Raw genomic sequence first — 24,186 nt, 5'->3', positions numbered from 1 at the left:
CTTCCAGCTGCATGCAATGGTGGATGCTGACTCTACCCAGGCAGAATTGTATTAGAGGTTTCCATTTCCTGAAACCCTGCCCGTTGGAGATAGCCTGTTTCCAATTACTGTACCTACCCGTAATTAGATGAGAACAAACTGAAAAAATGGCTTTCATGGGAGCCACCGGCACTGCTGGATTGGCTTTGAAGCTTAACCTCGTTATTAATAATAAACATTTTGGCGATGGACTTTTGACCACGCACTCATCCAGCATCTTTTCCTCATGAACGCTCTGCTTGAGAGGCTGTGTGTGGTCTAAATGTTGGAGGTCAGCTCCTTGATTACGCTTGAAAAATCAGCTCCTCTCTCTGCCTGTTTCCTTATCTGTAAAATGAGAGGGTTAGACCCTATGGCCTCTGAGGCTCCTTTTGCTGCTTTATTGAACTTGAATGCTTGTAGGAAAAAATTAAACCACTAAGGTCTAGAGTAAGCAGCTCAGAGAGGCAATGGCCAGTCAACGCCCTTTAGTTTATGAAATTACTTCTCTGGGAACAGACCTTTAGTGAGTGGTGATGCTCTGTGACCCTTTCAGAGGGAACATGTTGAGAAATGACTCCCTGGATTGACAGAATTTTCCTAAGAATATTTTTTCATTTCAAGGCTATCCTGGTTTGGATTTGATCGTGTCCGACTAGGTAGTCCTTGACTTTGGCTTCTCATCAGGGTTTCTGGGGAACTTTTCAAAATTTTCATGCCCAGGCTACACCTTAGAACAATTACAACAGAATTTCTGGGAGTAGGGTGGACCTCAATGCTTTGTGAAAATTGCCCATGTGATTTCAGTGTGCGGATGAGGGGGAGAACCATAGCGCTAGAACTGTACATTTTAAACTTTTGTGAGCCCGTAAATGACTGGGGATCTTGTGAAAATGCAGATTCTGATTTGAGAGGGCTGCAGTGGGGCCTGAGACTCGGAATGTCTAACGAGCTTCCAGCGGATGCTGCCACTGGTTTCCAGATCACACTGTGTGGCAATAGTTGGAAGGCTCAGCCATGTGACTCTGCTGTCAGAAACTACAAGTCCATGAGAATGCAGGCTGCAGACGTCCCTCTGGGAAACGTCTCTGCCCACCCTCATCAGCAGAATGAGACTGGGAAGTGCAGTGCCCTAGTCAGGTGCCCCACCTGAGAATTTGGCCCCTCTTCAAAGGGAGAGTCTTAAAGTACTTATTCAACATTTCTTTAGTGGGAGTGGCATTGGTTTTGGCAAGGATTTTTTAAAACTGTGACTTGAACATCCTGTCTATCTCCAATATACCCATGTCAGCAGCAGTCCTCGTGCCAGATGACATCTCAGTCCCATGGCAGACTAGGAAGGGCCTTTGGCCTTAGCTAAGGCCACTGAGTGCTTCCACTGAGGACCTTGACTTGAGAAAGTAGTGCCTCAAAGGTGCAATGACAGAGTTGATGCAGGCAGCGGTGAGTGTCTCTAGGCACAGGGGTAGTGGTGACAATAGTGACCCAGGTCCAGCAGTGGCATTTGCTCTTTGCCAGGCCCTGCCTATGGATGGACCTGGGCTGGGATTCTGGGCATCCAGTCTTGATTAGTTTCAGGTGTTTCATTGATTTTACAAGCTATTCAATATCCTTCAGTAAATGTACTTTCTGCATGAAGAGTCTTGCTTTCTGTTGTGTGGAATCAAGAATCCTAATGGGGACATATCAGTCAGACAATTGAGTTGTTAATAGATTAAATGAGATAATCCATATAGAAAGCTTAGAGTTCTACCCAACTTATAGGAAACAACCAATCAATGTTAGCTAGGTTAATGATAGGGGAGAAGGAGGAGGAAGAGGAGAAGAGGGCATGGGGAAGAGGAGGAGGAGGAAATGTCAAGTAGGAAGCTGCGAGGGGCAATAATGAGGGGGCTTGCTTTCAATAGAGTGATCCTGAAGGCCCCTCTAAGGACTGGCCATCAAAGTCGAGACCTGAAAACAGGAAAGGAGCTTCATGTGAAGAGCACATTAAACAGAGGGAAAGGCATGTGCACCTGTGCATGAGGAGGTCATGAAACCGGCATGTTCCAGGAGTTGCTAGGAGGTCAGTGGGTTGGGGTCATGGTGATGGAGGGGGCTGGGCAGGAGATGTGGCAGAGGGTAGGCAGGAGCCAGATCTCCATGGGTTTCCAGACTGGGGTGAGGACTCAGCCTTTCACGTTGAACACTAAGAGCATTGGCAAAGCATTGCCAACCCTGGTCCTTCCTCCCAGTGGTGGGTTCTCTCTGGTTGATATCTGTTGTTGTGGGAGTCCCTCCAGCAACAGGGAGGTGACTCCGCCACCTCCATCAACCAGCTCCATTTTTGCAGAGCACTCATGTGGAGTAAAATGTGCCTTCTTCTCCTTAAGGGGAACAAATTACAGTCTAAAGCTTCCTTTCCTCAGGGATGATGACAGTCTAATCCTGGCTGTAGCCGTAGCTTTGCAAGGAACGTCGTCTCTGTTGAAGGAATTTGGGGCATCAGTGCGGAGGAGAGGAGGGCACAGGATGAGGGAATCCCTCTTGATTGAGGTTAACAGCCTGTTAGTATCTCCTTACCTTGCCCTTGGGTGGGGAGCTCTGGGACTCACTTGAAGTCCAGACCTGGGTCAGGAAGGCAGAGAGTGGTGAATAGAAATAAAGGGTAGTCCTCACGCGCACACACCCAACCCAGATAACAGGTGATCCAACTTTACTTCATGTGGCTTTGTCCATATGTTTATGGGACACATATGGCATTCTCATGTATTCCATAAACATATGGACAAAGCCGCATGACAAAGGCTGCCTTCCTGTCTTCCCAGATTTAAAATCCCATGAGGGCAGAGACTGATTCCTATTCCTGGCAAGCGATATGGGTTGCTTTTAAGATGCCATTCTAAAAGCACCTTGGGCAGATAGGCCTGGAGGGGGAGAAAAGCACACGTCAGTCTCTTTCTGTGTGCTGTCTTTACCTGGATAGTGTGTGTGTGTGTTAATGTTTGCATGTGTGTCGTGTGTGTGCATATATAGTGTCTTTGCAGGTCTCTGTATGTACAAATGTGTTTGTGTGTGTGTGTGTGTGTGTGTGTAACATAAGTTCTTTTTGCCTGGATGGTAGTCTTGATGAGTAAAAGAAATATAAAAGATATCTGCTCTTGGCTGGGTGCGGTGACTCACACCTGTAATCCCAGCACTTTGGGAGGCTGAGGCGGACTGATCACCTGAGGTCAGGAGTTTGAGACCAGCCTGGCCAACATGGTGAAACCCCATCTCTACTAAAAATACAAAAACTAGCCGGACGTGGTGGCATGCGCCTGTAATCCCAGCTACCCAGGAGGCTGAGGCAGGAAAATTGCTGGAACTTGGGAGGCAGAGGCTGCAGTGAGCCAAGATTGTGCCACTGCACTCCAGCCTGGGTGACAGAGTAAGAAAAGAAAAAAAAGTATCTGCCCTTTTATGTAACAACCCAAAGTTAATAACAGTTTTGCTTTTTCTTCTCAAAATGAAGGATGGAAAAATACAGCCAATGATATTTTCCTGGTTGCTCATAGCTGACAGCCCTGCCAGCTGCAGTCCCCTCAGGCCTGTGAACTGTGCAGGAGCCACAGATGCTTTCTGACGGTGGGGGAAGGGGTCACTGGCTCATTCACTGGCTGGGGGCTTGGAGCCTAAAATCTCCCCTCTTTCCACTTCCCTTCCAGCCCCCAGTGATAGAAGAATGTGCCTTGGTCTCAACTGTCCAGCTCTCAGATCCCTCACCTTCCTACCACCTTAGACACAGCTTCCCCCTGCTGACTTCTCTTTTGATATGATTTTGATTAAGATAGGAAAAAAGAAAAAGGAAACAGTAGTAACTGATGCTGAAATTTTACCAAACATGGATTTTTTTTTTTCTTTCCTGAGCAATGTCAGTTTCCTCCACTGCAAACAGAAGGTGTTGGACTGGGTGATCTCACAGATCTCTTCCAGCTTTTAAATCAATTACAGTGCCTCTCCTCCCCACCCCCAAATTCATTTGTGCACATTTCTGGAACTTGGTGAAGAGATGTGTCAGCACCTAAAGCAGCTTCCGGTGTTAATCCTCTGCGATCTCACAAGTCGGTCAGGGCAACAGCAAGATGGTCTGGGGAGGTCCCATGAAGGCTGCTTCCCAAAGCGCAGTTCAAGTTCTCAGGCTTCTAGGTGAGACCTGCAGGAATCCTATTAAACCCTGGTCCTCCTGAGAATCAACAGGGAGCCCCGGAGAGTCTAACTTAGTTGGTTGGGGGGTTCTGTTCCAAAATGTGCATCTCTAGCCATACCCCAAACTAATTCAGATGCAGGTAGTGCAAGAGCCAAACTTCAAAAGATGTAACCATGGACCAGGGTTACTCAGCACCGGTACCGTTGACACTGGAGCCGGACAATCAGTTGTTGGGCAGTTGTCCTGTGCATCGTAGGATTTGTAGCAGCAGCCCTGGCCTCCATCCACAATATGTAATAGCAACTCCCCTTTCCCTAATTGGTACAGTTAAAAATGTCTCCAGACACTGTCAATTGTTCCCTGGGGGCAAATTGCCCTTGGTTAAGAACCTCTACCATAGGCAGTACTTCCCCTTGGGACCTGCTATTGGACATTTTGATCGACACAACACAGGTTGCTAGAAGTGAGGGGGTTCCTGTCACGGCTGAGGGAAGAATACCTCCCACTGAAGGCAAGCTGTGCTGGAAGCAGCCAACCCATGTATGGAGGGTGTCTTTTGATCCTGGTGACTACCTGTTGGAGGGAGGTGGGGGTTCTTCGGAGAATCCCTTTGGTAGGACCCATTATAGCACTACCAAACTTTCCTGCTGGTGGGCAGCGAGGCCACCAGCTTTCTCCAACCCCAAGCTCCTTTGGACATAATGAGCTTCTTTGTCACGGCGGAAGGTAATTGTCCCAATCCTGAGTGTTTACCGAGCACTTGCTTTACACCCAGCACTATGCTGAGTGCTTCGCATACATTATCATTTTTGATCTTCCCAGCGACTATATAATATGGCTTCTATTATTATCCCTATTAAAGCCATGAGAACAGTGAGTGAAATAATGTTTCCAAATGGCTGACCTGGAATTTAGACTTGGACAATCTGACTCCAGAGACCACATTGTAAATTGCCGTGCCATATACATATGCATGTCTCTTCCCATTTCCTGAAAAATATAACTCAGTCTTGCCCAAACACCAGGGAAATATAATTTTAGGTTGAAAACACATTATAATAAAATTGAAGGGATGCTTTTTGCACTAAATTTCCCTTATCAGGAGCACATTGGCCTGGGCAGCTTTCCGCTCCCTGGGGAGCAGCATGGGAATGAAGTCCCACCCAGGGTAAATGACAAGGCACCTCATTCTGTCCATGCTTCTGCCTGTTTGAGAAGTTTTGGAGTGTCAGGCAGTGACGAGTAGCAGCGGGGGAGGTGGAGAGGAGGCGACTTGCAAGAGGACAGTGAGTGGGGTTTAGGACATCTGCATACATCTGCCATCCCCAGTGGGAGGTTTTAGGCAAAGTTCTTTAGCTGTGAATTTTTACAAATATCACCAGAAAACCCCTGTGGGGTGACAGGAACTTTGGCTTGGACTGGTGCCATGAAGGGTCCCACTGTGCTTGGCTTTACTCCCTGAAGATTAGCAAGCAGGGAAAAATGAAGGCATCATTTAGGATGGTTATTGCTTCTGCTAATGAGCATATCGAAATAGTGGTTAAAAACTCCTGAATTCATATGTGGACTGGAAATAGAAAAAACCAAGGAGGCGTTGGGCATCAGTGAACTGGGGGTGCCTTGTAAGGGAGCTGCTAAACTGATGGATGCATCGGGTTTATTTTCCTGTGGCTGAAGATGCAGGTTGTGTTGGAACAGGAAGACGAGCTGAGCAGGTCCCGGGTGGGGCCATGGGGCAGGTTACAAAGTACTGCGAGAGTGAGAGGAAGGAGGCCTTCAGGCAAGGCAGTGACAGAGATAGTTGGCATGTTTAGTGGAATGTGGACATGGTTTGCCTTGTCAGTACATAAGGAGAGTATTGTCAAAGCACAAATGGCTGTGTTAAATAGCACCCCTGGTGCCAAAGCGGGTTCAGGTGAATAGGATAGAGATGGTAGAAAATAATAATAATAAAAAAATCCAAATTGTGTCAACTGGGACTTGTGTTTGCAAGTGATAGAACCCCAACTTAAACTGATTTAAACAATACACAAACCAAAACCGTGTGTGTGTGTGTGTGTGTGAGTGGGGTAGGGGATCATTTGTGAATGTAATGAAAAATCCCAGAGGTGATGGTTTTTAGGCACGGGTGTCTGCAGACGCTCAAATGATGTCAAAGGCCTTTGTTTTTCTGGCATCACTTTTAGCACCACCGTGTCTGTGGGCCACACCTGGGGGCAGATTTCCTTTCCACGATGATTCCCAGGCACTTTCTTCAAGTCCAGCAGAAAGTGAAGGCTTCTCTTTCTTACTAATCCAAGCTGAAATCCCTGATTTGAGTCTCATTGGCCAGTCATGGGTTCTGTACTTCCCCCAGTTTGGGGATTACATCAGGCCCAACCAACCTACATGGCCTGAGAGTAAGATGGATGCACCTCATTCAGAGTGGGAGAAACCTCCTGGGCTCATGGTGGGTTTAGATGGGCAGCCTGATCTTTCTCTCTCCATGTTGAACAATGACCTATCGACAAGAGCTTACTGATTACGTGGTAGTCACACAAGGTATTCCAGCCCCCACGTTTCCTTTTTGTTCTGGAATAAGCTAGGGCTGGCAATTTGATTTTCAGTAATAGTTACTTCCTAGCTGGTGATTTTTTATTTTTTAAAAAGTAAACTCTGGAGTTGGGTTTACTGATAAGTATCATATAATAAGTTATAAAGATGGGCGAAAAACATCACTTTTTTTGCCCGTTGTTAAACACATAAGTTTCTTAAAGGGAGGCCAGGTCTCAGCGTCTCTTCTAACGGTTCCATCACTCAACCCAGTGGCTCCTATGAGTTCCTCTAACAGCAACCAAGTTACACAAACCTCAGGAACAGGAGCTCCTCCATCCTTCGCGCTGTGCTTCCTTTCCTGAGCGTAAGACAGGTGAGGGGCTGTGGCTCACAGACGTTTTCCGCATTCCCTGCAGATAGGACAGGTGAGGGGCTGTGGGCACACAAACACTTCATTGACTTAATGGTGGCCGTGGCCACATCTGTGCCGACAACTGGTTTGCAATGGCAGAAATTCCAGATTGAATAAGCTCATTACAGCCTCCCCGATTTTGGTTTTAGAACCTTAGATTAACTTTCTTATGATCTGATCCTTGGTCCACTGTGCAAGCTCCTCTCAAACTCCAACCCCGATCTTCCCCTGAGGCAATTCAGCAGGACCACCTGTTGCTCTGCCCTAGATTCCTACATATCTTATTGGGTTATGACTTTTTGTTCATAAAGTCATTGACATGAGGATATGACTGGGGCAGCTGGGGGTGGGGCTTGCTCATGGAGTCTTGGACAAACCCTCCCTGCTTAGTGGAGTTCTGATGGGACTCTTGACTCCCTTCTCTCTGCAGGCCCGAGAACACAAACACATTCCATCGACAGCTTATCTTGACTGCATCTTCCAGTGTCTTCCCTGAAACTACTGTTGGCACTTTCAAGTTCTATTGCTATTACAGGGACCTTATGGATCTCATGGCTTTATTTTCTGAAGTTCTTGGAAGTGCTAATTTTCATTTCAATGCAGGGAAAAAAAGATCTAAATCATATCCCAGAACTTAGGCATCAAAAAGCCATGGGCATCATTAGCCTTCAGGGAAATGCAAACAAAAATCATCTCAGTGACATACCCCTTCCTACCCACTAGGATGGCTGTCATCAAAAAGGTGGGTTTAGATGAGTTTTATAATCTTAGACTAACTTCTTATGATCCAGTCCTAACAAATGTCGATGAGGGTGCAGAGAAAGTGGAGCCCTCATACACTGCTGGGGGGAATTCATGGTGTAGTAATTTGGAAAATAGTCTTGCAGTTCCTCAAAAGGTTAAATAACAGTAATCTAAACAGCATGGTACTGGCATAAAAACAAACACACAGACCAATGGAACAGAATAGAAAGCCCAAAAATAAAACCATGCAGCTACAGTTAATTAATCCTCAGCAGGGGTGCCAAGAACACACAATGGGGAAAGGATAGTCTCTTCAGTCAATGGTGCTGGGAAAACTAGATACCGGATATCCACAGGCAAAGAATCAAATGGTCCCCTATCTCATACTATATTCAAAACTGCCATGAAACAATTAAGAACTTTTTTGTTGTTGTTTTTTGAGACAGAATCTCACTCTGTCACCCAGGCTGGAGTGCAGAGGCATGATCATCTCAGCTCACTGCAACCTCCGTCTCCCAGGTTCAAGTGATTCTCCTGCCTCAGCCTCCCAAGTAGCTGGGGTTACAGGCATGTGTCACCATGCCTGGCTAAGTTTTGTATTTTTACTGGAGACAGGTTTCACCATGCTGGCCAGGCTGGTCACAAACTCTTGACCTCAAGTGATCCACTCACCTCGGCCTCCCAAAGTGCTGGGATTACAGGCATGGGCCACCACACCAGGCCTAAAGACTTTTAAATATAAGAAAGACCTGAAACCATAAAACTGCTAGAAGAGAACCTAGGGGAGAAACTTCTTGACATTGGTCTGGGCATTGGTCTGGGCAATATTTTGAATATGACACCAGAAGCACAGGCAACAAAAGCAAAAATAGAGAAGAAGTGAGATTATATCAAGCTAAAAAGCTCCTGCACAGCAAAGGAAGCAATCAACAGAGTGAAAAGGCATTTACAGATTGAGAGAAAATATTTGTAAACCATACATATAAGAGGTTAACATCTGAACCAACCAAACAAAAAAGTTTAAACATAGTTACCATCCCACTCCTAGGTATATATCCAAGAGAAATGAAGACATGTCCACACACACACGTGAACACAAATGTTCATAGCAACAGTATTCATAACAGCCAAAAAGTGGAAACAACCCAAATGTCCATCAGTTATGAATGACAGACAGAATGCCATCTATTCATGCCATACAATTATTTAGCAACGAAAAAGAATGAAGTACTCCTACATGCTACAACATGAATGAACCTTAAAGACATTAGGCTAAATGAAAGAAGCTCCCCTCGAAAGACCACATATCGTATGATTCCATTTCCATGAAATAGCCAGAAGAGGCAATCCCACAAACGCAGAAAGTAGCCATTTCTGGTGTCTGGGGAGAAGGGGTTATGGGGAGGGCCTCCTTGATGTATGGGGTTTCTTTATGGGGTGATAAAAATGTTCTAAAATTAGATAATGATGATGGTTGCACACCTCAGTGAATACACTAAAAACCATAAATTTGGACAATTTAAATGGGTGAATTGTATGGTATGTAAATTATATCTGAAAATGGACACGTGTGTTTACGTGGAGAGAGAGCTGTCAGGCTGAATCTCAGGCTGGGGTGTTCAATCTGCAGAATTATCTGTGGTATAGAAATTAGCTGAAGAAAACATTCAGTGCTGAAGTAACTTCATAAGTAACAGTAGTAGAAAGTCCCTTTCCTCTCTAAGCTTATCACTCTAATTGTGTATCAGGTCTCAGGTTCTTTACGCTAATTCATGAAAATGCTTGTTATTGAGCAGAAAGATTTAATATTCATAACTTCAAGGACAAAGATGCACATCTTAGCTTTGACTGTTGTTTCGTGAGACTGTGTTTGCTGTCGGAAATGGGCAGTGTCTTTTAATTATGAAGCAGTGGGGATGCATCTCACAGCTCAAAATGGAAGGGGGCAAGTGAGACCCTGAAAGGAAGTACAAATTCCATTTTGCTTAAGAATCGCAAATGTCATTTATAAGAGCAATTTTGAATCTCGGGTCTTGCCTCGTGTGATGACTTACGGGAGCTCCCTTCTCCCTGAGCGGTCTTTGGCTTTAGTGTGAGGACCAGACCTGGAGGGCCATTTCAGAGGCTGCTCGGGGAGACCAGAGGGAGGCTCCTTTAAACAGAGTCAGAATTAATGTCCTTAGCCAACCAGAAGGATGACATCTGGGCCATAGCGGGCTGTAGGCAACTCCATGTTAGGGACTGGACCTAGCCAACTTGACCTCCTCAGGACCCAGCGCAGTGGCTGACACACAGTAGGCATTTAATATTATTTTCTGAATGTTACATGTCAGCTAGGATGAAGTGGGTAGGCACAGACCCTTGCAGAAATAGTAAGGGAAATGTTCATTAAATGATCACCTACAGATGCAATTATAAACTATGAAATACCTTAAAGGAAAAACCATGCAGGGGCATATGGAATTATTGATGATGGAACGGCCACGTAAAACCTCTGTTACCTTTACCTCTGGCACACTTTATGTCCTCCTCTCTTTAGGCGGAAGAGAGATTAAGTCACCCCAGCCGTCACGGGGGTGCAGATGATCAGGACTAATTTACTAAATGAAAAACTGCTTCTCCCAGTCGGCTTCTTTGTGGAAGAGGCAAAAGGCAAGCACTAGGGTCTCCCTTGGGACCATTTTGCAGGCGAAGCATTGTCACCTTGTGTCACCCGTTAGAGGCAATGCGTCAGGGAAACAGGAGAGCAATAGGTCCCCACCGAGGAGGGCTCTCTGTGCTGCCCTCATGTGGTGAAGCTGGGAACATGCTCCTTCCTTTACCTCTGGAGTTTCAAAATGTTCGTCAGGTGGTCTATGCACATGAGTCCACACCCGCCCATAGGGAACCAGGGTGTCCTTTTCCATTGCTTCTTTTACTGTTTTTGATAGGTTCTGTTGTAAGGAGCTCTGATTCCACATCTGCTAGCCTATAGGATATGCCTCCACTTAGACACTCCATAGGAATCTGGTATTTAACACATTCAACAGTGAGCTCGCCATCTCCCCGCAGTCCCTTCAAGCTGCGTCTCTTTCTACACTCTCTGACCTAGGAAATGGCATCATTCAGTCCTCTAGGCTAGAAATCATGGTGTCTTCCCTGCGACCTCCCTCTCCCTCTCTTCCCAGGGCTAATCAGTCACAACCCTGTTCGCCATTCATCTGTATTCATCGAATCCTTTCGTTTCCATCCCCAGTGCTGTGAAGAGACTGATTTTACCCCATATTAATGCAACTATTTCCTGCCTGGTTTTCTTGTCTTGCATTTGGTGTCCCTTGAATCCATCTTCCACCCTGTCACCAGATCATTCCAAAATGCTAATATGACCACATGAACGCATCCACTTCAAACTCTTTGGTGGCCTGGCCCTGCAGACAGCTTCAGTGTGTTGCTCACAGCTCCTCCAACCCTGGCCCAGAAGCTTCCCTGGAGGACTGGGATTGCATGCCTCCTCTTGCCGGGCTTCCTTCTTCTGGGCTGCTCACCCCATGTGCACCACTCATCTTTAGACTTGGCTCAAGAATCACCTCCCCCTTGAAGCCTTTCCTGCTTTCTTCTCCCAGGCCCTATCCAAGATGACACTCACCACTTCCCTGTTGTGGGATTCTATTGCAGCATAATCAAAAATAAAACAGGGTTTAGAGGTGGATGATCCCAGTCCACCCCTTGGCGTCACCACCGTTGCTCTGTATGACCCATGCGGGCTACTGAACTTCTCTAGGCCTTGGTTTCTCTCTCTTTGAAAGGTGAAGGTTACAGTGCCTTGCTCATAGGGTTCACCTCAGGATTAAATGAAATAATCCATGTAAAGTGCTTGGTGCGTGGGAAACCCTCAGCAAATGTTTACTCTGATTTGAACCCCAGAGATAGTCTGAGCAAGCTTCCACCCTAGGAAGGTAACACCTTGGTGTGTCCTTATTTCTGTTTGCGCATCTACAGCTGGATTAAGCCTGAGGAAGACAGGTTGATCTTTGTTTCCTCTGTTCCTAGAATAGTGCTCGGCAAATACTAGACTCTTAATCATTTCACAGCTTCCTACTGTGTCTCCATGAATCTCAGGAAACAATTAAGCTACAGCCCATTGATGGTATAATTAAGAGTAGATCTTCAAAGCAGTGATCTGGGCATCATTATAAAGGAAGATGAAAGCACAGTGAGTCCTGTCTACCCTGAGTTCCCAGTTCCTCGGGATGATATGCTGGAAGAAATCTTGTTTTTTCTAACTTAGAGAAAAACATCTCAAATAATAAAACTATAAAATTTAAAAAGTCAAACCTTTTAAAAATTAAATTGATTGTTCAGAAGTATATGTAGAGTGCACAGGCTGTTGTTTTATTAAAAGGTTGTTATTTAATTTGCTGTTGGTTAGGGTAATCCTTCTTGTTCAATGGACAAACTTATCTAAATATAATGGAGATTGGCCTGTTGGGTTGAAAATGGGCTCCCTTCCAGGAATGTTGTCAGTTACCTGTTTCATTTAGCTGCAAATAAAATATAAACAAAATGACCATCTCTTCATTTTTGGATGGAGCTGTAAATTAAAAAAAAAAAATACTTCATTGTCTGGAAACTATAGCATATACCTTCTGTAAATGTCATCTACATCTGTCTTCAAGTTTGGAGGAATATGTGTTAAAGGTAAAGTATGCAAATGCACATCTTGCAGAAAGCCTTAATTAAATGGAATTTTCCTGATTAATGCTTCAACTCATATTTCGTCATAGAAATCCAAAATGGCTTCTGTAGCACTCACTGTTAATTGACTGATAGACTGGTTAAAAAAAAAAAAAAGAAGAAGCAAACCTTATGAAATACTTATTTTTTCCTTTTTTTGAGACAGGGTCTCACTCTGACACCCAGACTGAAGTGCAGTGGCTCAATCTTGGCTCACTGCAACCTCCACCTCCCAGGCTCAAGCGATTCTCCTGCGTTAGCCTCCCTAGTAGCTGGGATTACAGGCATGCGCCACTACCTCCTGGCTAATTTTTGTATTTTTAGTAGAGATGGGGGTTTCACCATGATGGCTAGGCTGGTCTCGAACTCCTGACTTCAAATGATCCACCCAACTCGGCTTCTCAAAGTGCTGGGATTACAGGCGTGAGCCACCACACCTGGCCACAATCCTTATGAAATATTGACTATGCTTTTCCTTTGCCTGGATAAAATTTAGTATTTAGCTTATGTATCATAACTTGTAACCTAGTAGTGATTTGACCCTGTCTAACTCTGAGGAGTGTGTCATTTGAATGACATTTATTGCACTGGAGGTGTTTGGCTTATGTGTAAGTATAGATCAATAAATTACTAAAGGCTGTTTGAGTTGACAAATAATTGGAATTAAGAAAAAAAATCAGGATCTCTTTGGGTCAAAATATCCCCAATTTCTTAGTACTTCCATTGTCTGTGTTTTTGCCCTGTTTACTTAATTTTAGATATCTTGTGTTGTAGAGTCATAGAATGCAAGCTCAGCAGAGAACTATGAGTTTATCCCCAAATGGAAGTTTCTGGAAAGATTCATAGTCTACTTTGGTCTTTTATGTTCAAAGTTAGAGGTACTTGGGCCCAAATGACTACTTTTGACCCAAGAAGCCAAATGCTTTTTTCTTCCCTTTCTTTGCCTCTTCCCACCTACCTTGTGTAAAAAACACCAAAGGAAGTACAGGTCGTCTCTCAGTCAGTGTTGCCAATGAGCATTGACTGAGCCGCAGTTATGAATCCTACTGAGATGTGCTGTATTTCTTAGGTGTCTTTAATGAGCAGTGTTTTGTTGTGTGTGGTGAACTGAAGCAAATAAATCATCTGCTGATATAAAGCTGATGACATGCAGCTGGTTTTGTTTTATTGAGTTATCCATACCGTTTGGCATAATAAGTTGTGCTGAAATACTTCCCACTTGTGTGCCTGCCTTTAATAGTTTAAAATCTGGATATTTTTAAAATTGTTGTTGGTGCTTAGTATAGGTTTTATTATGATATGCAATTATCTCTGTGTCATGTTCATTTTGGTTTAATCGCCTATTCTGTATCCTAATGGGGTAAGTGAGCAGAAGACAGAGTCCATTCGCTTGAGAATACTACATTAAGGTATCTCACATTACTTTATAAACTATTTGTAATTCTAGGCAACATTGAAACTACAAACTTCAGAGGTAAATTCCATTTCTATTCCCCTTGAAACTACTTAAAAACCTAACATCTCTTCACATAACCAGAGAGAGATGCCAATTGCTGTTTGGTTCAAGTTTTCTTTTTCCCATTTTTACCATTGCTTTGCTGTATTATTGAATTCTGATTTCTGCCTCAGCATTTCCATCTTCTAAATGCAGTAGATCCTTGGCATAGGCAGATTTTCAAATTCATGGGGTCGACTATTTTCTAGAGGCCTGGAAATTATTTGTAGTTTTGCAAAAACAAGAAGTAGAATTGTACATAGTACAGGCTGCTATGCTCGAGAGAGGTCCTGTCTAATGAACGTGGCTGACTGATTCAACCCTTAGCGTAGAATCACTTCTCCATCAACAGAAGCTTCTGGCTGCATCTGGGTAACTACTGTCTTAATCTTTATTCTTTTTTAGCTATGTTTTATGGACTAAATTATAGATTATAGAAATATATGTGAATTGGGGGTTTAAGATGGTTAAGGACAACCTTTTAAAAACTACCGATGCTTGGATAACACCCCTAGATATTCTGACTTACTTGAAGTGGGGCCTGAACACGTGTATGTTTAAACAGCTCCCCAGTCAATTCCTATGTACAATCAGGGGTGAGAGTCAGTAGACTAGGAGATACCTAAATCATTCGTAACTCTCCAGCTCCAGTTTAAAACACTTTGAATGATTTCCCATTGCTATTAAGATAAAGACCAACCTCTTTATTGTCTTCTAAACCAAAGCCTCTTCTGGTGCCACTTTCATTTTCCTTGTATGCATCTAGCCTCTTGTATGTATTATACTCCTTTCTGCGACTGTTGTATGTACTGATTCCTTTTGTTTGGAAAGGTCTGTTTCCCTAGAGAACTTCTATGCATCCCTCAGAACTTTGCCCAGTCATGGCTTCCTTAAGGAAGCCTCTCCTGACCCCTTGACTAGGTGAAATCTCACCATTAATCACTCTTCCACTTCCTTATAGTGCTTACAGTTGCCACTTCACCCTGAGTTGGGTGATTCTTTGCCTTGTGCCCATTTCTCCAACAATTCTGTGAGTACCATGAGGGTAGGGACCATGCCTTCTTTGCTTCGAAGCCCTCCTCCCAGTATGATGCTCGCATATAGTTGGTATTTAAGACAACCATTGAGTAAATAAATAAAAGGTTTGCCATATTCCAAATCTGTCATGGTGACTACTCCACCATCAAAATAGAAGAGGATTTTCATCGAGTTAGACCTAAACCAAGTTTATGAATTGCTAATTGAACACTGCAGAATATTATTCTAAGCTAGGGTTTCTCAACTTTGGCACTATTGACATTTTTGGGGTTTGATGATTCTTTGTTGTGAGAGTGGGCTGCCCTGTGTATTGGGGGATGTTGAGCAGCATCCTTGACTTCTACTTATTATGTACCAGTCAAACCCCCTTCCCCAGTTGTAGCAGAAATGTCTCCAGGCATTGCCAAGTGTCCTTTGGAGTCAAAAGTGACCTTGATTATTGTAAGCAACCTAAGGAGAGAGACCCAGATGGGAGGTTATTATGAGTATCTTTAATGGCTTGCACTTTGGTGGTCAGATTCTGTTACAGGTAGTTAGGTGTGAGTGGGGCAGGAGAGGGCTCTTACCCCCACCTACCAGAAATGTCGGGTGATGGTTTGGCAATTATCGCATTGCTTCTCTAAAAGTAATAAACTGGCAGCTGGAGCCAGGCAGAGGCCATGAATGGATGGTCCACACCTGTTAACATTAAAGTGTTAATTAAAAGCAGCCCCAGGGAGAAGAAACTTCCTGGGTGTGTTAGTCCGTTTTCATGCTGCTGATATAGACATACACAAGACTAGGAAGAAAAGGAGGTTTAATGGGACTTACAGTTCCACATGGCTGGGGAGGCCTCAGAATCATGGCGGGAGGTGAAAGGCACTTCTTACATAGTGGCAGCAAGAGAAAATGAGGAAGAAGCAAAAGTGGAAACCCTCAATAAACCCATTAGATCTTGTGAGACTTGTTCACTATCATGGGAATAGCATGGAAAGACTGGCTCCCATGATTCAATTACCTCCCCCTGGATCCCTCCCACAAAACGTGGGAATTCTGGGAGATACAATTCAAGTTGATATTTGGGTGGGGACACAGCCAAACCATATCACTGGGCATACACATTGAGAGATGAAATTGGCAAAGTGTGATCTTCTGGGTACAGTTCACTGGAAAAAGGAAGAAAGCCTCAGATGGGCGTGGATACAACTTCCTAAACACACTGTGCATGCTCACTTCCCAAAGGCAAGGAGGGCACTGCACATGCAGAAAGCCCACCCTAAAGGAAGAATGATGGAAAAGAGGCAAGTCTATAAAAGTCCTAAGATCATGGTTAAACAGGTCACTTGACCTTTTTTCTCTTTAATCTTCAGGCACCTACTTGGGTCTCTTCTTTCCTTTCTTTCCTATTCTAAAGCCTTTTTAATAAACTTCCACTCTTGTCCTGGAACTTGCCTTGGTCTCTTTTTCTGCTCTATGCCCCTCAGTCTAATTCTTTCTTCTGAGGAGGCTAGGACTAAACTTGCTGCAGACATGTACGAATTTGCCACCAGTAACTCGGGGTTACTCGGATCTCTTCCACCGCTAACAATTCCCCTGAAGTTATCCTGACCTGCTGGGAAACAAGAAGCTTAATAATTGTTCATCATAGACTAATTCTTAAAAAAGAAGAAAAAAAATTTGAATATGTTGAGTTCTCTCTGAAGGGCTTTTTTCTATAAGGTTAGTGGCTATTGAAAATGATTTGGTTTCATGGGCCACCGAAGTCCTCAGAATGAAATCTGCAGGCAGTAGTAGGTGCATGATAAGAGTGTTTTCCCATGACCCCCAGAGCCCTCCCAAGTCTGTTTCTTTTTGGTAATGTCTGGTTCCTCAAAGATTTTCTGCTTACTCATTACCAAACTTGGCCAATCATCAAAATGATAAGAATGGTCTTTTAAAAGCAGAGATGCCCATCCCTCTCCTGTGGAGATTCTGATGGGACAGGATGGGAATCTGAAATTGTAAGGGGCTCATTCAGTAATACTGATGGTTCTCTAGGTTTGGGAGACACTGACCTGAGCCATGGGCACTACCCACAGACCAATAGTCAGACCTTGAGCTGTTAACTCAATTAGCATAGGTAAGAAATTATGTGTTGAGCTCTATGCTAGTCAGGGTTTGGTATGTGTGTTGGTGGGTGGAAAGTGAGAGAGAGTTCCTCAAGGCTGTGGGATGGGCCAGTACTCTGTATGAGGGTTATTAATTATTGAGTGTGGGGAAGAAATGAGTGGTCAGTTTATGGAACTAAAAACAGGTGGCCCGCTTGATGTAGGAAAGAACTGAAGAGGATATTTACACTGGGGATAGTGCCTGCAGCACCAGAGAACTCCAATCCTTTTTTATCAATTCCTTTGAATTCTTTTGGCTACTGTATTAGTCTGTTTTCATGTACCATATCAGCTACCAAGAGGGATTCTCATTCTAAATATCCCTCTTGCTCTCCTTCTCTGTCAATGAAATACTTCCAATATTGTCTTAACGTTTTTATGTGGGGAAAATAGAAGGAAGGGGTGAGAAAGGTAAGTGAGGTATGTTGCTACAGGCAAAATTTTCCTCTACTTTGAAAATTTTGCAAAGTCTAGGAAACACTCGCCAAATAGCATTTCACTGGCATTTGGACCACTCAGGGCAGGTGGGTACAGGGGTGCACAGGTGTTCTGGGGGTGCTCCACTTTGCTCAGGGACTTCAATATGTCCCAAAGAGGAGAGAGAAGGGGGTAGGGTGAGAGCTTATGTTCTTGGTGAACTTTTGGGTTTATGCAGTGAAGATATTTTCACATATTCCAAGTAGCACTTACATACTGTGTAGCAAGTTCAATTTGTAAGAATCTATTTAAAAGATGTCACCACACGTGTCAGAAAAAATATTCTCACAAGGAAGGAGTTAGTCATGTTTCATATTGCAGGCAATTTGGAAGAATGGGATTTGGATTACAGGACATGAGTGCAATACAAATGTAATTGTTTGGAGGTAATTTGAAAAAAATGAAGTATGCTTGTACTGGGAGTTCAAGGACATCAAACAGTCTTTATAAGATGGAGTTTTGGGTGAAAGCTCTCTTGGAAATTACAGTCTGAGTTCTGAGCTGTCAGTCCAGGGACTGGGTCCTTCATTCTGGCTGAACTCTCAACTCTGTAAAGGGAAAGTAGCTATTCTAAAAATTCTTCAACATTCAAAGATTTCTTCTTGAAGTTTTATGTAAATTGGCACTTCACTTCTTAGCCTTTGATTGTAGCACAAAACATAATCCTGTGAACTTTGTTTACGATATTGTCAGTGCTTGAGATTTCAGCAAGGACAATATTTAGTTGGATGGGGATATGGTTTGGCTGTGTCCCCACCCAAATCTCATCTTAAATTCCCACATGTTGTGGGAGGGACCTGGTGAGAGGTAATTGAATCATGGGGGCAGGTCTTTCCCATGCTGTTCTTGTGATGGTGAATAAGTTTCATGAGATCTAATGGTTTTAAAAAAGAGAGTTCTCGTGCACAAGCTCTCTTCTCTTGTCTGCTGCCATGTGAGATGTGCCTTTCATCTTCCACCATGATTTTGGGGCTCTCTGGCCACATGGAACTGTAAGTCCATTAAACATCTTTCTTTTTTAAATTGCCCAGGCTTGTGTATGTCTTTATCAGCAGTGTGAAAATGGACTAATACAATAAATTGGTACCAGTAGAATGGGGCGCTGCTGAAAATATACCCAAAATGTGGAAGTGACTTTGGAACTGGGTAATAGGCAGAGATTGGAATAGTTTGGAGGGCTCTGAACAAGACAGGAAAATGTGACAACGTTTGGAACTTCCTGGAGACTTATTGAATGGCTTTGATCAAAATGTTGATAGTGATATGTACAATAAAGTCCAGGCTGAGGTGGTCTCAGATGGAGATGAGGAACTTGTTGGGAACTGGAGCAAAGGTGACTCTTGTTATGTTTTAGTAAAGAGACTGGTGGCATTTTGCCCCTGCCCTAGAGATTTGTGGAACTTTGAACTTGAGAGAGATGATTTAGAGTACCTGGCAGAAGAAATTTCTAAGCAGTAAAGCATTCAAGAGGTGACTTGGGTGCTGTTAAAAGCATTCAGGTTTAAAAGGGAAACAGAGCATAAAAGTTTGGAAAACTTGCAGTCTGATAATGTGATAGAAAAGAAAATCCCATTTTCTGAGTATAAATTCAAGCCAACTGCAGAAGTTTGCAAAAGTAAAGAGGAGCTGAATATTAATCACCAAGACAATGGGGAAAATGTCTCCAGGGCATGTCAAAGACATTTGTGACAGCCCCTCCCTACACAGGCCCAGAGGTTTAGGAGGAAAAGATGGCTGGGCCCAGGATCCCTCTGCTGTGTGCAGTCTAGGGATTTGTTGCTGTGTCCCAGCAGCTCCAGCTTTGACTAAAAGGGGCCAAGGTTCAGCTCAGGCTGTTCCTTCAGAGGGTGGAAGCCCCAAGCCTTGGCAGCTTCCACATGGGGTTGAGCCTGCGGGTACGCAGAAGACAAGAATTGAGGTTTGGGAACCTCTGTCTAGATTTCAGAGGATGTATAGAAATGCCTGGATGCCCAAGCAGAAGTTTGCTGCAGGGGTGGAGCCCTCATGGAGAGCCTCTGCTAGGGCAATGTGGAAGGGAAATGTGGGGTGGGAGCCCCCACAGAGTCCCTACTGCGGTACTACCTTGTGGAGCTGTGAGAAGAGGGCCACTGTCCTCCAGTTCCCAGAATGGTAGATCCACTGACAGCTTGCACTGTGTGCCTATAAAAGCTGCAGAGACTCAACGCCAACCCATAAAAGGAGCCAGGAGGGAGACTGTACCCTGCAAAGCCACAGGGGCAGAGCTGCCCAAGGCCATGGAAACCCACCTCTTGCATCAATGTGACCTGGATGTGAGACATGGAGTCAAAGGAGATCATTTTGGAGCTTTAAGATTTGACTGCCTTGCTGGCTTTTGGACTTGCATGTGGCCTGTAGCCCCTTCGTTTTGGCCAATTTTTCCCATTTGGAAAGGTGTATTTACCAAATGCCTGTATTCTCATTGTACCTAGGAAGTAACAAACTTGCTTTTAATTTTACAGGCTCATAGGCAGAAGGAACTTGCCTTGTCTCAGATGAGATGTTGGACTGTGGACTTTTGAGTTAATGCTGAAATGATTTAAGACTTTGGGGGACTGTTGGGAAGGCATGATTGGTTTTGAAATGTGAGAACATGAGATTTGGGAGGGGCCAGGGGTGGGATGATATGATTTAGCTGTGTCCCCACTTGTGTTCCATTCTCATCTTGAATTCCCATGTATTGTGGAAGGGACACAGTGGGAGGTAATTGAATCATGGGGACAGGTCTTTCCAATGCTCTTCTTGTGATAGTGAATAAGATCTGTTGGCTTTAAAAAGGGGAGTTTCCGTGCACAAGTTCTCTTCATTTTTCTTGTCTGCCACCATGTGAAACATGCCTTTCACCTTCCACCATGATTGTGGGGCCTCCCCAGTCAAGTGGAACTGTAAGTCCATTAAACTCCTTTTGTAAATTGCCCAGTCTCGGGTACATCTTTATCAACAGCATGAAAACGGACTAATATAGGTGATGTTGAGATATGGAGACTGGTTTTAACAAAATTTAGATATTTCCTCCTTCTCTTAACTTTGATTTTTGGCATGGCTGACTCAGGTGTCAATTATTGTCTGTTGATGTGGCATTGAACATGTGTTTGCATAATACCTAGGAATTTTAACTTGGAAGGAAGTAAATGGGGAGCTCAAACCAGAACCATAGAATCTGAATAGGTGGGAGTGTGAAAAGCTACATGAATGTGCAATCTTAGAGCTCAGAGCCCAAATCTATACTGCTTGGGTTTCAATCCAGTTCCATCACTTGCTCATTACTTACCAGTTCCATTACTTAGTTCTGGTGGATTAATAGCTTCTCCAAATCTGTGTTCTTTGCAAAGTGTCTTTGCTCCTCCCATTAAGGAATAGAGTCTATTTCTCCAGCCTATGAATCTGGGCTAGCCTTGTGTCATGCTCTATTCAGCAGAATGCAGACAAAGTGATATTGTGCGAATTCCAAGGCTAGCCCTTAAGGGTTCTTACATACTTTTGCTTTCTTTCAGAATGCTGGTTCTGCCTTGGGAACAGGCCAGAGCTAGCCAATTGGAGCATGAAAGACCATGAGCAGGTGAATGGAAGCACTTCAGTCAACAGGAGCCAGCATCCAGAATCAGAGATGCCTCGCCAATCTGCAGTTGATGGCAAAAGAAGAAGGAGCCCCACCAAGACCAGAAAAAGTGCATAGGTGATCCTAGCTTGAATTTTCAAGAGGTTTTGGGGAGTTTTGTAACTCAGCAATAGCTCACTCATCCGTGAGTGATACGATCATGGACACACTCCTTAACCTTTCTGTGCTTATTCCCTCCACCATAAATGGGTATAATCATATTTGCTCAGAGCCTGCTTGTGAAGCTCTTGGCCTGGTGCCTTGTGCATAGTAAGTGGTTATATATATCAGTGATTATACTTCAGGACAGATTTGCAGTAAGGCTTGGTCTGAGCTTATTTTAGAGTGTGCTGATAACTGGTATGTAGCTGTAGTGCACTTTAGCCTGAAACTGTGCTGCTCTATGAGAGAAAGGAAATATGGCTAGGTGGGCAGAAGTCAGAGGTTTTTCTCCCAGCTCTAGGGAAATACAAAGAGGGAAAGAGGCAGATCTTATCTTTGGAGGGAAGTCCACACCAGTTCCCAGAGTTGGGGGACTCCTAAGCCACATGGGTAGGGATAGAGAGGGCCTCCCTATCCAGGCCGTTTGCTCTCTCCAGCCAGACTCTGCTTTCACTTGCTGTATTGAATCTGAGCTTTCAATATCAAGTAAAGCAATAATTTATTTCATGGAATTGGAAGCTTCAAAGCAAAGGAAGTCAGATTGATGTTTATTCTATGTGAGATGGGGCAGTATTGGCAGATCTTTCTCTATTAGTCTTCAGCAGACCCAGACACAGAAAAGCATCTTCCAACTCAGCCTTTAAAACTTCCCAGGGCCTGAGAAGGACTGAGGGATTGGACATTGGAGCCACAGAGAAGAGAGGTATGTGTTTGGTAGTAAAGGGGTTGTGGAGACACTGAGCATCAGAGGACCCATGGATGTCTAGAAGAGGGCTGCTGGGACCCCACTTCATGGGTTCCTGCTACCAGTCACAACTCGTTTCCTTCCAAGATACAGCACAGCTTCTGCTCTGTAAGGAAATTAACCCCAGAGAGATGAGCCCATGTATCTGCTTTAGAGAGTTATTCAGAAATTAAGGAAGAACGTGTTTGCACACTAAGCCCTATGTCTGGCACTTACAGGGACATCAAATATTACAAAGGCATAGTTCCTGTCCTCAGGAAACTTATAATCTTGCGGTGGTCTGCCATTCTGACTGTAGAGCAGAACCATCTTGGAGCTTACAAAAAGTGAGGTCTGGTCTCCACAGCAGTCTGACTAAACTAGAATCTCTGGGAGCAGAACTGGGGCATTGGTATGTTTCAAATATTCCCCAGCTTTTCCTAATGTGCAGGCAGATTGAGAACTGCTGACCCGAGTGGCAGGTACTTTTCACATCTCAAACAATAAAAAAGACAGGGTGGTTCCAGAGTTAGTTAATATATGGGCGAATTATCGTAAAAGCTCATGTTCTTTTCATGTCTCTTCTCTGCCATCTTCAAGATGTTAGCTTTGGTCCTCAGCCTAACAGTCACAAGATGGCTGCAGTAGTACCAAGCATCACTTCCTCATCAGCTGAATCTAGAAATGGAAGAAAGATAACATTTCCATGTATTTTTCTTTGTAAGAGTGAATAAAGCCTTTCCAAGAAGTTCCTCAGGAGATTTATCTTATAACTCTTATTCCAGAATTGTAACACATGTTCAAGCCTAAACTAAAATCTGGCAAAGAAATTCAAACCACTGTGGCTGGCTGAGGTCAATTCATGACTCACCCTCCTAGAGTTGGAGAGGCAGTCACTTTGAGCATGTGGTCAAGCAAAGAATGGACCATGAACAATATTGGGACCTTACCGACAAGGAATGAGGGGATAGGAATGACTGATGGATTATATCCGGCAGGATAGAATAGACTGGGCTGTGGTGACAAGCAGACCCCAGTATCTCAGTGGCTTAGCACAACAAAAGTTTACTTCTCACTTACAAAATCTGATGCAGGTTAGATGGAGACTGTCCTCCATCCGGTGACTTGGATCCATGCTCCCTTGTCCCACCATCTTGGTAGGTTCCCATTTCACCAGGTGGCCTCAAAGCTTGCTAGAACAGAGGGAGAGAGTGATGGTAGAGACATTTATTTGAACTACCTCGACCCAGGAGTGACACACTTCACAACTTCTCATTATCCATTGACTAGAACCCTCAACTGGTGTCGACCTAATTCCAAGGGAGACTATGATGTATAGTGGACATATGGGGGATTTCATGAGTGCTTGGCCATAGCAGGTAACTAAGAAGTAGGGATGGAAAATGTGAGTTGAGTTCAAGGGAAGAAATGGTTCTGGGTCAAAACATGTATGCATGTTGGTTGTGTCCAGCTTTTGCTTCCAAATGTGTTGGACTCCCACTGTCTCTACTACAAACATGGAAATACCAGTTGCCACCACTTGCACTGATGCAATAGGGAGATTTTTGTTTATAGTTTTAAAAAAATTGTAAAGAGCTTCTGAGCACCTCAGGGGCAAGAAATACGTAAATATTTGGCGTCAGTATCAAGCTGTTTGATGGCCCCCAAAACTCCAGTCATTACTCAGCTGTGTATCTGCATCCTGACACAGCAGTAAGTGATAATACTCACATCTAGAGAAAAATGATGTTCCACAGCCTTGCCCAACTTCTTCATGTCTTGGTTCAGTACCTCTAAAGACCCTTTTCTGAACAAAATTAGTCATTTTCTTCTATGTGCTTGAATTATTTTCAGAGAGCCATTATACTCACGCATCTGTTTTTTCAAAAGAAGATGGATCAGGTTCTTTCATCAGTGCAAGTGTGTTTGTCCATCTGTGGGACTGTGAATTGAATTTG

The sequence above is a fragment of the Theropithecus gelada genome, chromosome 9 (genome assembly GCF_003255815.1).
Source record: "Theropithecus gelada isolate Dixy chromosome 9, Tgel_1.0, whole genome shotgun sequence".
Classification (NCBI taxonomy): Eukaryota; Metazoa; Chordata; class Mammalia; order Primates; family Cercopithecidae; genus Theropithecus; species Theropithecus gelada.
The sequence above is the reverse complement of the archived record's forward strand: the minus strand, read 5'-3'. Positions refer to the sequence as shown.